This window comes from Littorina saxatilis, unplaced genomic scaffold (genome assembly GCF_037325665.1).
Source record: "Littorina saxatilis isolate snail1 unplaced genomic scaffold, US_GU_Lsax_2.0 scaffold_1150, whole genome shotgun sequence".
NCBI lineage: Eukaryota > Metazoa > Mollusca > Gastropoda > Littorinimorpha > Littorinidae > Littorina > Littorina saxatilis.
This window is the reverse complement of record NW_027128300.1, coordinates 24,155-38,157: the sequence shown is the minus strand read 5'-3', so window position 1 is coordinate 38,157 and position 14,003 is coordinate 24,155. Positions and strand designations below refer to the sequence as shown.

Here is a 14,003-nt window from a genome sequence, read left to right as displayed (position 1 = left end):
CCATTCTGTGATAGCTATGTTTCTTTCTGGTTGTGATTTCCCTGAATGTGATGGAAGTACAGTTTTAGTTTGTTATTGATAAAGTAGGTACGAACTTAACTACACTACAGTTGAGCCTGTGCTTTTTTGAAAATAATAATTACTTTGACAATTTCATTGTTTTGGGGAGGATATGTTATCATGACTGGTTTTAATGCAGGATGTCTGATGTGACTGAATGTAAGGTGGTTTTGTTGACATGTATCTTGACTGTAAATACTTTGGGCCAAAAAAAAAAAGTATGGTTCTGGTAACATGCTACAAAAAATAGGGTAGGTAGGTACCCAACAAACATTGTGCATGCGTATCGCATGCGTATCGCATGCGTGAAAGCGTGCGTATCGCATGCGTTTCACGCATGCGATACGCATACGATTCTGTAACTTTTGTTTCGTGCGATACGCATGCGTTTTTTGCTCGTATATCGAGCGTGACACGCACCTCCAACGCAGGTCTACCGCATGCGTATCGCATGCGTATTCCATTCGTATTCCGGATTGTTTATGCTCTTTATAAAGCAGGTTTTTAGCTGCTCATATTTTCAGGCACTCTGACAACAACACTCACTCAAACCATGCAAGCAGAAACTCAAAAACAAATTGTTTCATCAAAATATTATGTTATTCAACAATTTTCAATTTTTATAAACATTCACAATCTTAGTGAAAATGCGTAATTAAATTTAGATACACTTACTGGGGCGGGGATGTAGCTCAGTCGGTAGCGCGCTGGATTTGTATCCAGTTGGCCGCTGTCAGCGTGAGTTCGTTCGGCGAGAGATTTATTTATCAGAGTCAACTTTGTGTGCAGACTCTCCTCGGTGTCCGAACACCCCCGTGTGTACACGCAAGCACAAGACCAAGTGCGCACGAAAAAGATCCTGTAATCCATGTCAGAGTTCGGTGTGTTATAGAAACACGAAAATACCCAGCATGTTTCCTCCGAAAACGGCGTATGGCTGCCTAAATGGCGGGGTAAAAAACGGTCATACACGTAAAATTCCACTCGTGCAAAACACACGAGTGTACGTAGCAGTTTCAGCCCACGAACGCAGAAGAAGAAGAAGTAAGATTCACTTACTTAGTTACAACTAAAATTATGAATCATATTCTACCTAGTAGGCTTTACATTTTGAATTTGATGGCATTTTGACACATTTAACATTTTTGATTAGGACAAATATAATAAGAAACCCTTTGCGTATTAAAGAAAATAATAGTCACATTTGTTTTAAAATACAAAACCATGTAATGCTGATCAATTAGTGATTTTGTTTGTTGGTTCATGGGCTGAAACTCCCACGGCTTTTACGTGTATGACCGTTTTTACCCCACCATTTAGGCAGCCATACGCCGCTTTCGGAGGAAGCATGCTGGGTATTTTCGTGTTTCTATAACCCACCGAACTCTGACATGGATTACAGGATCTTTTTCGTGCGCACTTGGTCTTGTGCTTGCGTGTACACACGGGGGTGTTCGGACACCGAGGAGAGTCTGCACACAAAGGTAACTCTGAGAAATAAACCTCTCGCCAAACGTGTGGACGAACTCACGCTGACAGCGGCCAACTGGATACAAATCCAGCGCGCTACTGACTGAGCTACATTCCCGCCCCATCAATTAGTGATAATTATCAACACTCAAAATACAATTTGTATTCACAATGCTGCGACTTTTCGGCTATCTCTGAATATATATGCAGCGAAAGGCAATGTGTTTTGTAAGGACTCCCAGTGCCGTGCTGACGTCCTCGGTGATCCATCACCAGGCATAAACAAGTGATGCGCCTTCCCTTCCTTCAAAAGATGAGACTCGATCTGCTTGGCTGCATTTGCTACCTCTCCTCTGCAGCCCAGGTCCAACAGAGTTTCCCTGAAACTAACAACAATTTATCAAATCATTAGTTAGTGTACATAGTCTGAAGCCACCTGAACACACGACAGCCATTTTCCTTCAGTTCTCCCCTTATTTATACTATAGGTACATGTTTTTAATTTATTTACACTCATCCTCATGGTACTGAAAAAGTGCCATGAAAGGCAGAAAATAAGAAATAGAAAGTCAAACAGAATGAGGCAGAGCGATGTTAAGATATCAAATAACCAAAGGGAAGTAATCGCTCAATGCATACAACATGTGTAATAGAGTAAGCGAGAGTTGTACGGAACCTTTTCTCCTGGCACCTGAGAGAATAACAAGCATTGAAATGAACAAGCGACTTTCATCCTCAAACAAGAAGGGCAAAGCCCATACGACTCACATGCTTTACACATTTTTCCTACCAAAATACATGTGACCTTGACCCAAGGTCAAGGTCATCCAAGGTCATGCAACACAAAGCTGTTAATTCAAGACATAGGAAGTACAATGGTGCTTATTGGCTCTTTCTACCATGAGATATGGTCACTTTTAGTGGTTCACTACCTTATTTTGGTCACATTTCATAAGGGTCAAAGTGACCTTGACCTTGATCATATGTGACCAAATGTGTCTCATGATGAAAGCATAACATGTGCCCCACATAATTTTTAAGTTTGAAACAGTTATCTTCCATAGTTCAGGGTCAAGGTCACTTCAAAATATGTATACAATCCAACTTTGAAGAGCTCCTGTGACCTTGACCTTGAAGCAAGGTAAACCAAACTGGTATCAAAAGATGGGGCTTACTTTGCCCTATATATCATATATAGGTGAGGTATTCAATCTCAAAAACTTAAGAGAAAATGGGGAAAATGTGAAAAATAGCTGTTTTTTAGGCAACATTTATGGCCCCTGCGACCTTGACCTTGAAGCAAGGTCAAGATGCTATGTTTGTTTTTTGGGGCCTTGTCATCATACACCATCTTGCCAAATTTGGTACTGATAGACTGAATAGTGTCCAAGAAATATCCAACGTTAAAGTTTTCCGGACGGACGTCCGGACGGACGGACGGACGACTCGGGTGAGTACATAGACTCACTTTTGCTTCGCATGTGAGTCAAAAAGGATGATCACCGCAAGCTCATATGCTCATCATTCTGCAAGGCACTCGAACTAACACCTACGTACACAGTCATATACAAGAACCAGCCTTTTGTTTTAAACAGAACAAATTCAATGTTCATTTCAATGCTTGTTATTCTCTCAGGTGCCAGGAGAAAAGGTTCCGTACAACTCTCGCTTACTCTATTACACATGTCATTGAGCGATTACTTCCCTTTGGTTATTTGATAAGAAATAGAAAATAAGGAGCTCAATATTAGCTGATTCTTCAAAGCTTCCTTCACATACAAAGTAACACACACATGAATACAAACACAAAGCCTGTATTACAACATAAGATAACAAGAAGGGCAAAGCCCATACGACTCACATGCTTTACACATTTTTCCTACCAAAATACATGTGACCTTGACCTTGGGTCAAGGTCATGCAACACAAAGCTGTTAATTCAAGACATAGGAAGTACAATGGTGCTTATTGGCTCTTTCTACCATGAGATATGGTCACTTTTAGTGGTTCACTACCTTATTTTGGTCACATTTCATAAGGGTCAAAGTGACCTTGACCTTGATCATATGTGACCAAATGTGTCTCATGATGAAAGCATAACATGTGCCCCACATAATTTTTAAGTTTGAAACAGTTATCTTCCATAGTTCAGGGTCAAGGTCACTTCAAAATATGTATACAATCCAACTTTGAAGAGCTCCTGTGACCTTGACCTTGAAGCAAGGTAAACCAAACTGGTATCAAAAGATGGGGCTTACTTTGCCCTATATATCATATATAGGTGAGGTATTCAATCTCAAAAACTTCAGAGAAAATGGGAAAAATGTGAAAAATAGCTGGTTTTAAGGCAACATTTATGGCCCCTGCGACCTTGACCTTGAAGCAAGGTCAAGATGCTATGTATGTTTTTTGGGGCCTTGTCATCATACACCATCTTGCCAAATTTGGTACTGATAGACTGAATAGTGTCCAAGAAATATCCAACGTTAAAGTTTTCCGGACGGACGTCCGGACGGACGGACGTCCGGACGTCCGGACGGACGGACGGACGGACGGACGGACGACTCGGGTGAGTACATAGACTCACTTTTGCTACGCATGTGAGTCAAAAATCAGGGACACATAATTCAGAAAACTTCCATAACACAAACATTTAAGGGCAGACCGGGTAGGCAAAATGAGTTATTTTTGGTCTCATACACCTTTTTGGGGTTGTTGCATTTTTCACACCTTTGAACATCCTGGAATGCATTCAATAATCTGCTTTTGTCATTTTAGACATGTATTCATGTAAATAAAACCATTTTCAAACCGATGTTTTGTTGTTTTTGTCTGTGTTTTATCAAAAAAATCGAAAAAATGGTCAACTTTGGATACTCCGTGCTGGTAAATGTGCGCACATGACATGACCCTTCGCTGTTCAAACTGTGTGGAAATTTCCGTTCTTCAAGATGACGTCATCACCGTTGGGGAATTTCCGTTGACATAGGCACAAAGAGAGAGAATCCGTTCCAACCGAAACCCCGGAATTAATATATGCAAATATATGTAGGTCAAAGGCATTTGGCGCAAGCGCAGTAGACAACTTATCAGTCCCCCGGTGTCAACAAATCCATGACGTTTTCACCGATTCAGCAGCATTTTTCAAAGTTTTGAGCTGCGGAGAACAACCCTAACATTGGAAATGTTCGGCATAGTGGCAAGAAATATCAGAGAAAGATGAACCAGCAGCAGCGAACAGTAGAAGGAAGTAACAACACTCCGAAATGAACCAACATGATCGTATTTGAGCAGACGACATTCTAAGATTCTTGACTCGACGAGGTGGGTTTTGCTTCTTTCTCTTTTCGATCTTGTTTGTTTGACAACGTGATTTATTGCACATCGTTATGTTGTTGTTGTTGTAAGAATGTGTTAGGGTTTGCAGGTAAATGATAAACAGTTTGTGTCTGAAGTATTTTGCGGGTTTCTTGATCCAATTTACTGACCATGCCGCCGCCGCACACACCCCCCCCCCCCCCCCCCCCCCACCCCTCCCTCCCTCGATCATCTCTGTGATATCGTCTTCACAACCCCTATTTTATTGTTCTTCGCTGGCCAGTCCTTGAGAGCTTACTATGGTGTAACATGTCATCAGTATTCTTTGTCTGGGGTCAAACTGAGAAGCAGCATCTGAGCGATGTACGACTGACACAGTTTCTGTTTCTGGTCATTGACCGTAGGAAAATAAGTACCCTACTAGAGAGCGTTCTCTAATTCTAAAGGATTGGTTTACACCAGCATGGCTGACCAACCTATCATTGACAGCAATATTGTTGTCAAATCTTTTCCATTAACTAAGGAATAAAAAAAATAGATCCAATTTACTTCACCAAAGAAAAAAAAAGAGTTAAACTAAAGGACTGGGGATGCAACTCATGAATCAAAAGCATAAAGATCACCTGCAAACAGTGCTAGGTTTAGGAAATCTGAAAATGTATACACACACACAGAACACACACACACACACAAAACAGACAACAGACAAGAAACAAGCAAATACATAGCAAGTGTGATGAAATAAATTAATTTTAAAAGAAAAATATGAAAAGAAAGAAAGAAAGAAAGAAAATAATTCAGCTAGTTTCAGTATTAGTTCCTGTGTGTATGTGATTGTGTGGTTACTGAAATCCCATAGTAAACTTGACATGTACATTTTGTGATAGGGGCCAATTAATGAATGTCTTTTGTGTGTGTGTGTGTGTTCGTCAACCGACATATGTGGGTACGAGCCGCTGAGGTGGTTGTAAGAAAACCCGCCTGGTTCAGTGGTTGGGGGCTGATTGGGATTTCTGATTTACCAGCCTCGCCAAAAAGTTGAGGTACACCCCATGTAACATGGTCATTTGCAAAATAAAGTACAAGCACTTGTTGACGTTTATATTGAGTCTTAAAATTTGCAGCTTATTACAAACAAAAACCATGGACAGTTGTATCAAATATTAAATCAGTGTTTGTGTATTTATTAGGTTGGAGCAAGGGGAGAGCCAGTCCTCCTGTGGTGGCAGCGAGGAGAAAGATTGACCTGATGGAAAAGTTTGCTAAACAGGAACTACCCTCTTCCACAGCAGAAACATCAGCTTTGCCATCTTCTGACCAACCATAAGAAGATACAGATACTTTGCCATCTTCTGACCCATCACAAGCAGATATGGATACTGGTACTGTGCAACGTCACTCCGCTGACATGTGTTGGGCTTTTGTCAACATTGATCAGCTCAATCTATTGCTGAAAGGTTTATATCCTGTACTGAATGCTTGTCTGATAGCAGTCTGATTATGAAAGAAGGTGATGCATCAGCCCAAGGATTTGCACAGGCCCTGCATCTGGAGTGCATATGAGTGTCCATTCAAGTCTGCAGTTGTTTACTCTTCTCCCGGTGTTTGCAACGCTTCGGGTGGTAAAGTTGCATTTTAAATAATCCGCGTATGACCAAGTTGGTACATGGAAAGGGACATTCAGCTTTACAGAAATTTGCTGTGCAGTGTTAGGATTGAGCACAGAAATACTGTAATTAAAATGTTGCAACTTTTGAATGGCTTGATAGTTTTGTTCCATTTGTGTATATATAATTATGTAATGTTGTTGATGTTGAAGCATCATTTCTATGCAATGGAATAAGAAATCAGTGCATCCGTTGGGTTTTTATGAGTCTGACAGTTTGGTTCTGATCAATATTTTCATATCAGCACAAACACAGATAATTGACTTTTTTAATGTTTTCATATAATTTTTTTTTAAATCAAAAAAATCTGATAATTTGATTATCAAATCATTTCCCCTTCATAGTTAAAGTGTTATTCTGGTTAAAAAAAAACCACCCCATTAATTCAAGCTCTACTGTGGTACTAGTTTACCGGGGTACTAGTGAGACTCTTTTACATGCTGTTTTCTCTACATGTAATTTGAGACAAAATGTGGTAATTAAAATGTAACTTTTGAATGGCAAGATGGATTTGTTCCAATTTTGTATATGTTGTTTATGATTTGTGAAGCACCATTTCTGTGCATGGAATAAGAATACAGTGGATTCCTTGTGTTTTTATGAGTCCGACAGTTTCGTTTTGATTCATATCTGCACTAACATAGATGAGTTTTCAAATGATTTTTTTTAAAAAGTCTGGATAATTTGATCGTCAAATCATTTCCCCATCATAGTAAAGTGGTTATTCTTATAAAAACATATCAATTCAGGCTGCACTGTGCTACTAGTTTGAGGTACTGGTTGGAATCTTTCAAATGCTGTTTTCTCTGAATGTAATTTTCAGACAAACATCTGTAATTAAAATGTTGCAACTTTTGAATGGCTTGATGGATTTGTTTCATTTTTGTTTATGTTGTTTATGATTTGTAAAGCGTCAGTTTTGTGTATGGAATAAGAGTTAAGTGCATTGGTTGGGTTTTTATGAGTCTGACAGTTTGGTTCTGATTCATGTTTTCATATCGGTACAAACAAAGATGGCTGTTTTCATATGATGTATATAAAAAAAATCCTGATAATTTGATTGTCAAATCCTTTTCCCTACATAGTAAAGTGGTCATTCTGATAAAAACATATGAATTCAGGGTGCACTGTGCTACTGGTTTTTTTATGTACTGGTTCAAATCTTTAAAATGCTGTTTTCTCTGAATGTAATTTTCAGACAAAACGCTACAATTAAAATGTTGCAACTTTTGAAAGGCTTGATGGATTTGTTCAGTTTTTGTATATGTTGTATATGAGTTGTACAGCATCAGTTCTGTGTATGGAATAAGAGTTCAGTGCATTGGTTGGGTTTTTATGAGTCTGACAGTTAGGATTTCATGTATTTTTCTTATCAAAACTGAACCGGTAACTGAAAATGCTAAATTAAAATAATATATTGCTTAGAAATGCTTTTCGATACACAGAATTATTAAAGACACACATATTGCTGCAAAGAAGAAAAATTGGATCAAAACATGCACTGGTTCACAAACTGCAACATTTTAAAAAAAGCACATTTTATAACGTTTTTCTCACATTTTGGTGAATAAAACCCCCAAAAATTGCTTTTCACTCAAAATTTAAAATGGTTTCCCTTAATTAGGTTATTCTGCTTGCAAAAATCAAACAAGCAGCAAGCTGTTTCCAAAAAAAAAAAAAAAAGTGCTTGCCTACCCTGTCCCCCCTTAAACCAGGAATGATGACACAAAGTGCTTTCCAAGAGTGTTATTTGTGACTGATCATGCCAAAACATCTTGACAGTACAGGCAAATACTGTGAAACTTATCTTACAGGCAGCTAATTGTACAGTGGAACCTTGTATTGAAGAAACTAGCTTTCCAAGTTTTCAGTTCACAATGTAATTATGTCTGAAAACAATTCCATTTAAAGATGGTTTCTCTCATAGGACGTGATCTGCTTTCAGTATATGTTTGTGTTAATAGTCAAGATCTTTGAAAGGTAGGTTCCATTGTACCCACAAACGAAACAAGTGTAAAACACAAACACTCACCAGTAATATTATTTGAGATTGATTTGTGAAACTCTACAGCAAGGGAACACATGGAATGTATGTGGCTGCCAGGGCTCTGAGTCTGACTTTCCTTGTTTCAGTGTCTCTCATTTGTGTTGACAGCATCGATTAGCAGCACCTTGATAAGCTACACAAAAGAAAAGAACATTGTCAATAAATAATATCCTTTTACAGGGTGACACAAAAAAAACAGATCCCACCAAAAGTTTAATATTTTCTGAAATAATCAGCCGATTCTTTTATTTTTTCAGGTGAGCCAAGCTGAAATGATGTTCTAACAGCCCACCAAGTTTGAGCTTCAAGATGTCATGGACAACGGAGCATAAGACATTTATAGTCGAGGCCTATTTTCGGTCGAATTCTATCCACGCTGCTCAACTGGAATTCAAAAGACAGTTTGGACGTAGAGACTTTCCTGTTAAATCAGTTATCTATGGATGGAGGGATAAGTTCAGAGACCATGGGACTGTCAATAACCTCAATAGTAAAAACCCTAACAGGGGATCCCACTCTGGTCGACCTAAATCAGCAAGGACACCGAGGAATATTGATTCAGTCAGAGAGTCTGTTGTGCGCAGCCCGAGCAAATCTGTTCGCCGGCGAAAATAGGCCTCGACTATAAATGTCTTATGCTCCGTTGTCCATGACATCTTGAAGCTCAAACTTGGTGGGCTGTTAGAACATCATTTCAGCTTGGCTCACCTGAAAAAATAAAAGAATCGGCTGATTATTTCAGAAAATATTAAACTTTTGGTGGGATCTGTTTTTTTTGTGTCACCCTGTACATCAGTTTTTTTTACATGTAAGTTCACGGATAAATCTAAAGTGCATTTCAGAGCCGTGTTCATCCCAGACACAGAGGACAATCAGCCAGTTAAACCTGCATGAATTCAAAATATATGTGGGTCAATATGTTATGGCCAGAAAACAATGTTGGGGTACTACTTGTCTCCGAAAACCTCCGAAAACCCCTGAAAACCCCATCTAGACTAACTAAATCTATCTTCAAAGTGAAGTATTGGACATGCCTGTAAAAAGTAAGCCTGATTCGTGCTACATGCACCCTTATATTTGTGTTGAGAGCCGGATTATCGACGAAATCGATGCAACAATTTCAATGCAAGGGAGCAAGGTAACTATTGTTACTCGAAAGCACAAGTACTGATGACGTCATGTGATTAGTGCTTTCGCTCCTTCGTAAATCCTCGCACAAACACGAAAATAAAGCCATGAACTGTGAAAGTTGCAAATATAAGTCATGATTGCAAACATTATGTAACAAAACACGATCTAAGGACAAATGTTCTTATTTCTGATGAGGTTTTCGGGGGTTTCCGGAGAGAAGTAGTACCGCAATTTTGTATCTACAGAAATTCCATGGGGTCAAAACTATGGACATTGAACATGCAGGCCTGGAGTCTGCATACCTGACCTATTATGACGGAGGCTGAAAATACTGTCAGACTCAGAGCACAGTTTAGGTTCATAAAACAACAAAAAAAGGCATCCAATATTTGAAATGCCGAAGCTTTTTGTCGAATAACATTGGTGCACAACCACAACACTAACCAGGAATCAAGATAATATTTACAGTCAAGATTGAAAATCTTCTTAGGCCTGTAACTCTCAAGTCTGACTATCCTGCTGAAAGCCTGAATAGCTGAGAAAAACAAAACAAAATCAAACATACCATAAGTGAAAGCCGCAGTCAACCCTTTTGCGGAACAGAAACAGAAAAGATCTCTCCACAGGGAAACATCATCAGGATGGTTGGCCATATCGTGTGTACTGCAATCATAAACAGACACACTGTTACTCATTTAAAATCATAACTACTCACTTAGATACAGATACCTACAGACATCACCATTAAACACAGTCACATGCGTGCGCAAGTCAAAGGATTAGCCTGTGGTTTAAGCATGACATAGAGACTTCTGAGCTCTACATGTTCAGTCCAAAAACACAGGTACTGAAGTAGGGACAACTGCATAAGAAAATGAAACCAAAGAGAAAAAAGCAAGCAAAAGCATTACTTACCTGTTCACAACGCATTGGTATGACCAGGTTAGCAGATAAACACAGCACTGGACCATTGTAAATGGAGGACTTGAAGTTCAATGGGTCCACTGAAAAAGAGATTGTGCACTTTGAAAAATCATAAACCTGGTATACTGGTAACCTTCGTGATAACAATCCTCTCCCTGCATGAATTCAGTTAAATTGAGTTTAAATTGTCCTAACTAACATTTCTGATATGGAGTTTATCAATCACAGTCATTTTGAGTCAGAACTTCAACCCTGAAAATTACTGACTACAAAGACATTCATTGATTCAAATTTCAGCAAAATATATCATATTTTGGCTTGTATGTCATGTAACTCTGAAAAGTGAAAGCATAAATTACTGAAGTTTCATTCACACACACACACACACACACACACCCACCCACAGTGACACATACACAGAAACACACACAAAAACATTCATCATCAAAGGAAGCCTTAATCATACCTTTGCAGAACAGAAACAGCCAAGATCAATTCCCAATAGGAAACATGGTCCGAATGGTCAGCCGCTGTGTACTGGAAACATAAGTGGCCACACTGTTACTTATTTTATATGTAACTCAGAATTACTCAGATAATTCCACAACTTACTAACATCACATAAAACACACACACAAGCCACATTATGAGTCTGTATGTTTAAAGCATGGAATAGATTATAGAGGCAACAAAAAACCTAAGTACACATATACCTATATATATTTATATATATATGCCGTTCTTCAGAAGTGTTCAAATTAGAACATAAAACCCCCAAAACCATCAGATACACACATTTTTACACAAAAAAGTAACAGAAAGCCAGAGTGATCTTTGAAATTTAAACTGCACACACAGCACAAAACACATACACTGTGTACATGAATAATAAAGAGGCAACAGTGAGGTCCAAAAACACTACATAAGTGCATGTACAATGCATGTGCAATTGCAAATCAAACAATTTTAAGAACTAAAATTTGTTCCTCCCCAAGATTGCAAACAAAGTCAGTCATTCATTCGAGAAAACATACGCATATCACATGCAGGCCTTATTCATTTTTGACACACCTGATGGTTCATTGCAAGAGCTTTCATCCAAACTAGGGTTTTTTGTCATTTTGCAAAAGGGCCAAACCAAATGGTCGACTGTTGACAGATTATATTGTAACACTCAATGATTCATAGTATAAATTTCCCCACCCACAAAATCCCATGTCTTTTAAACACACATAAGAACAGATAGAAACTACAATATTTGTGATCAGATGTACCTTGATAGTCGGTTTGCTCAAAATTCGTCTGGTCGCTAGTGTAAACGTTGCTGGCAAACGAACATACACATCAGCAGCAACGAAAAGTAACCCGCACCAACTGCAGCTCGATCGTTGGATTGGAAACAAAAAATAAAATAATGCATTAACTATTTGATTTATCCTTTAAGTGACATAATTTCATCTTAAATTAATGTAAGAATAAATTTAACCACTTGTTCTTACACGAAAACAACTAAACTAGACTATTATTATCTTCCAAAAAGGGCTGACGAGTTCATAACTCAGGCATGACGTCAAACGCAAATAGAGCTCGCCAAAAGTAATGACGTCAAATCTTGGACCTAATATGGAGGTCCAAGGTCAAATGCAAATAGCATGCGTATCGCATGCGAGACGAGTTACAAAATCGTATGCGTATCGCATGCGTTTTCACGCATGAAAGCATGTCGCATTCACGTATGCGATACGCACTCGACTCGAGTGCAGAAATCCGTGTTCGATTTTGTGCATGCGTGACGCGCTCGATTCGAGTGCAGAAATCCGTGCCGAGTGTTTTACGCATGCGATCCGAGGGTGCAATGTTTGCTGGGATGCATGTTTGGTTTTCTCAATCTTCTCGTTGGCCTTCTCTTCTGTTGTTAGTTACACATCATTTTATTACAGCTGTCAATTTCCAGACAAAACAACAGACCATTTAGCCAAATCCAATATTGGTCCGAGAGGGGACCAACTCTCTGTGCTTGCCGAGATCCAACTCCAACACACCCACACGACCAAAGAACAATCAAATTATTGTGCCAATTCCAAAGAAGGTGCACCGACAACAAAAGGTCTATTCTCACCTGGTCTACATCATCTCTGGACACGAAACACTCCCTGGTTCACAACAGCATTCAGTTCCAGGACATCCAGCCAACACACACTCCATCACTCCAATTGGTACACACCAACACACACTTTTTCACTTCACAAATGCATCACAAATGCATAATTCATCCAAAGGCCGGCAAGGCTTGACATGTTTTTCTCTGCCAGTCCAGGCCACAAGTGCGCGTTTGTTTCAACCTTGGCCGAGTTCATTACAACTTTTACTCATTTTAGTCGGGAAAAGGGGAAGGGGGGAGAGGGTCCTATATGACGCTGCTTGATTATGCGTCGCCACCCCAAACATTCTTTTATCAATACGATCTAAACTAATTTAACTTATTAAGAACAAAACTAAGCATTCCCCATTCAGGAATATTCAAACAAATGCATAGTCTGTGTGTTTTCATTCAAACCGAACACGCAGACGTAACCGATAGACACAAGCTGACACCCCTGTCTGTGAAATGACGAAACCCTGAAACCTACGTCATACCTACGATAACAGCCTACGACGCAATACAGGCGCTAGAAATTATAATTCTATTGACACAGTCACACAATGTCAATACAGATTTCTCTCACTCACCACATTCTCCCCAACTTAGCATGACTTCTCCTGAAGGCATGTCTTGGAAACAAAAACATGATGTTAAAACCTAACCACCAAAGAAGTTTCAACAACCAATCAAAACTCAACTTGTGCTAACCTATATCTTCAGCCGTCGCAAGTCTCAGTCACAAAAGCTAATCCTGAGTAACACATTTCGAACCTACATGTCAACCACTATTTAAAGATGCATTGACTGTACCGAAACTATTACCACATTTCGAACCTACATGTCAACCACTATTTAAAGATGCATTGACTGTACCGAAACTATTAACACATTTCGAACCTACATGTCAACCACTATTTAAAGATGCATTGACTGTACCGAAACTATTAACACATTTCGAACCTACATGTCAACCACTATTTAAAGATGCATTGACTGTACCGAAACTATTAACACATTTCGAACCTACATGTCAACCACTATTTAAAGATGCATTGACTGTACCGAAACTATTAACACATTTCGAACCTACATGTCAACCACTAATTAAAGATGCATTGACTGTACCGAAACTATTACCTTAACAATGCTAACAAAGACTTCGACATGTTGATGATACAGATCAGGAGGTGGGGGGGGGGGGGGGGATTCCCATTGAATAATAAAAGGAAATGATCCAGAGGAC

General features: G+C 39.1%; 1 long non-coding RNA gene across 1 annotated transcript; it reads right to left on the bottom strand.

Annotated features, from left to right (window-relative positions):
- Positions 1-1,617: 1,617 nt before the first annotated feature.
- Positions 1,618-12,478, bottom strand: LOC138956664 (uncharacterized). Its single transcript, XR_011452747.1, has 6 exons — positions 11,892-12,478; positions 11,084-11,154; positions 10,609-10,697; positions 10,259-10,356; positions 8,548-8,695; positions 1,618-1,916 (listed from the first exon to the last, which is right to left on the bottom strand). It is a non-coding gene; the product is annotated as an uncharacterized lncRNA (long non-coding RNA).
- Between the last annotated feature and the right edge of the window lie 1,525 nt (positions 12,479-14,003).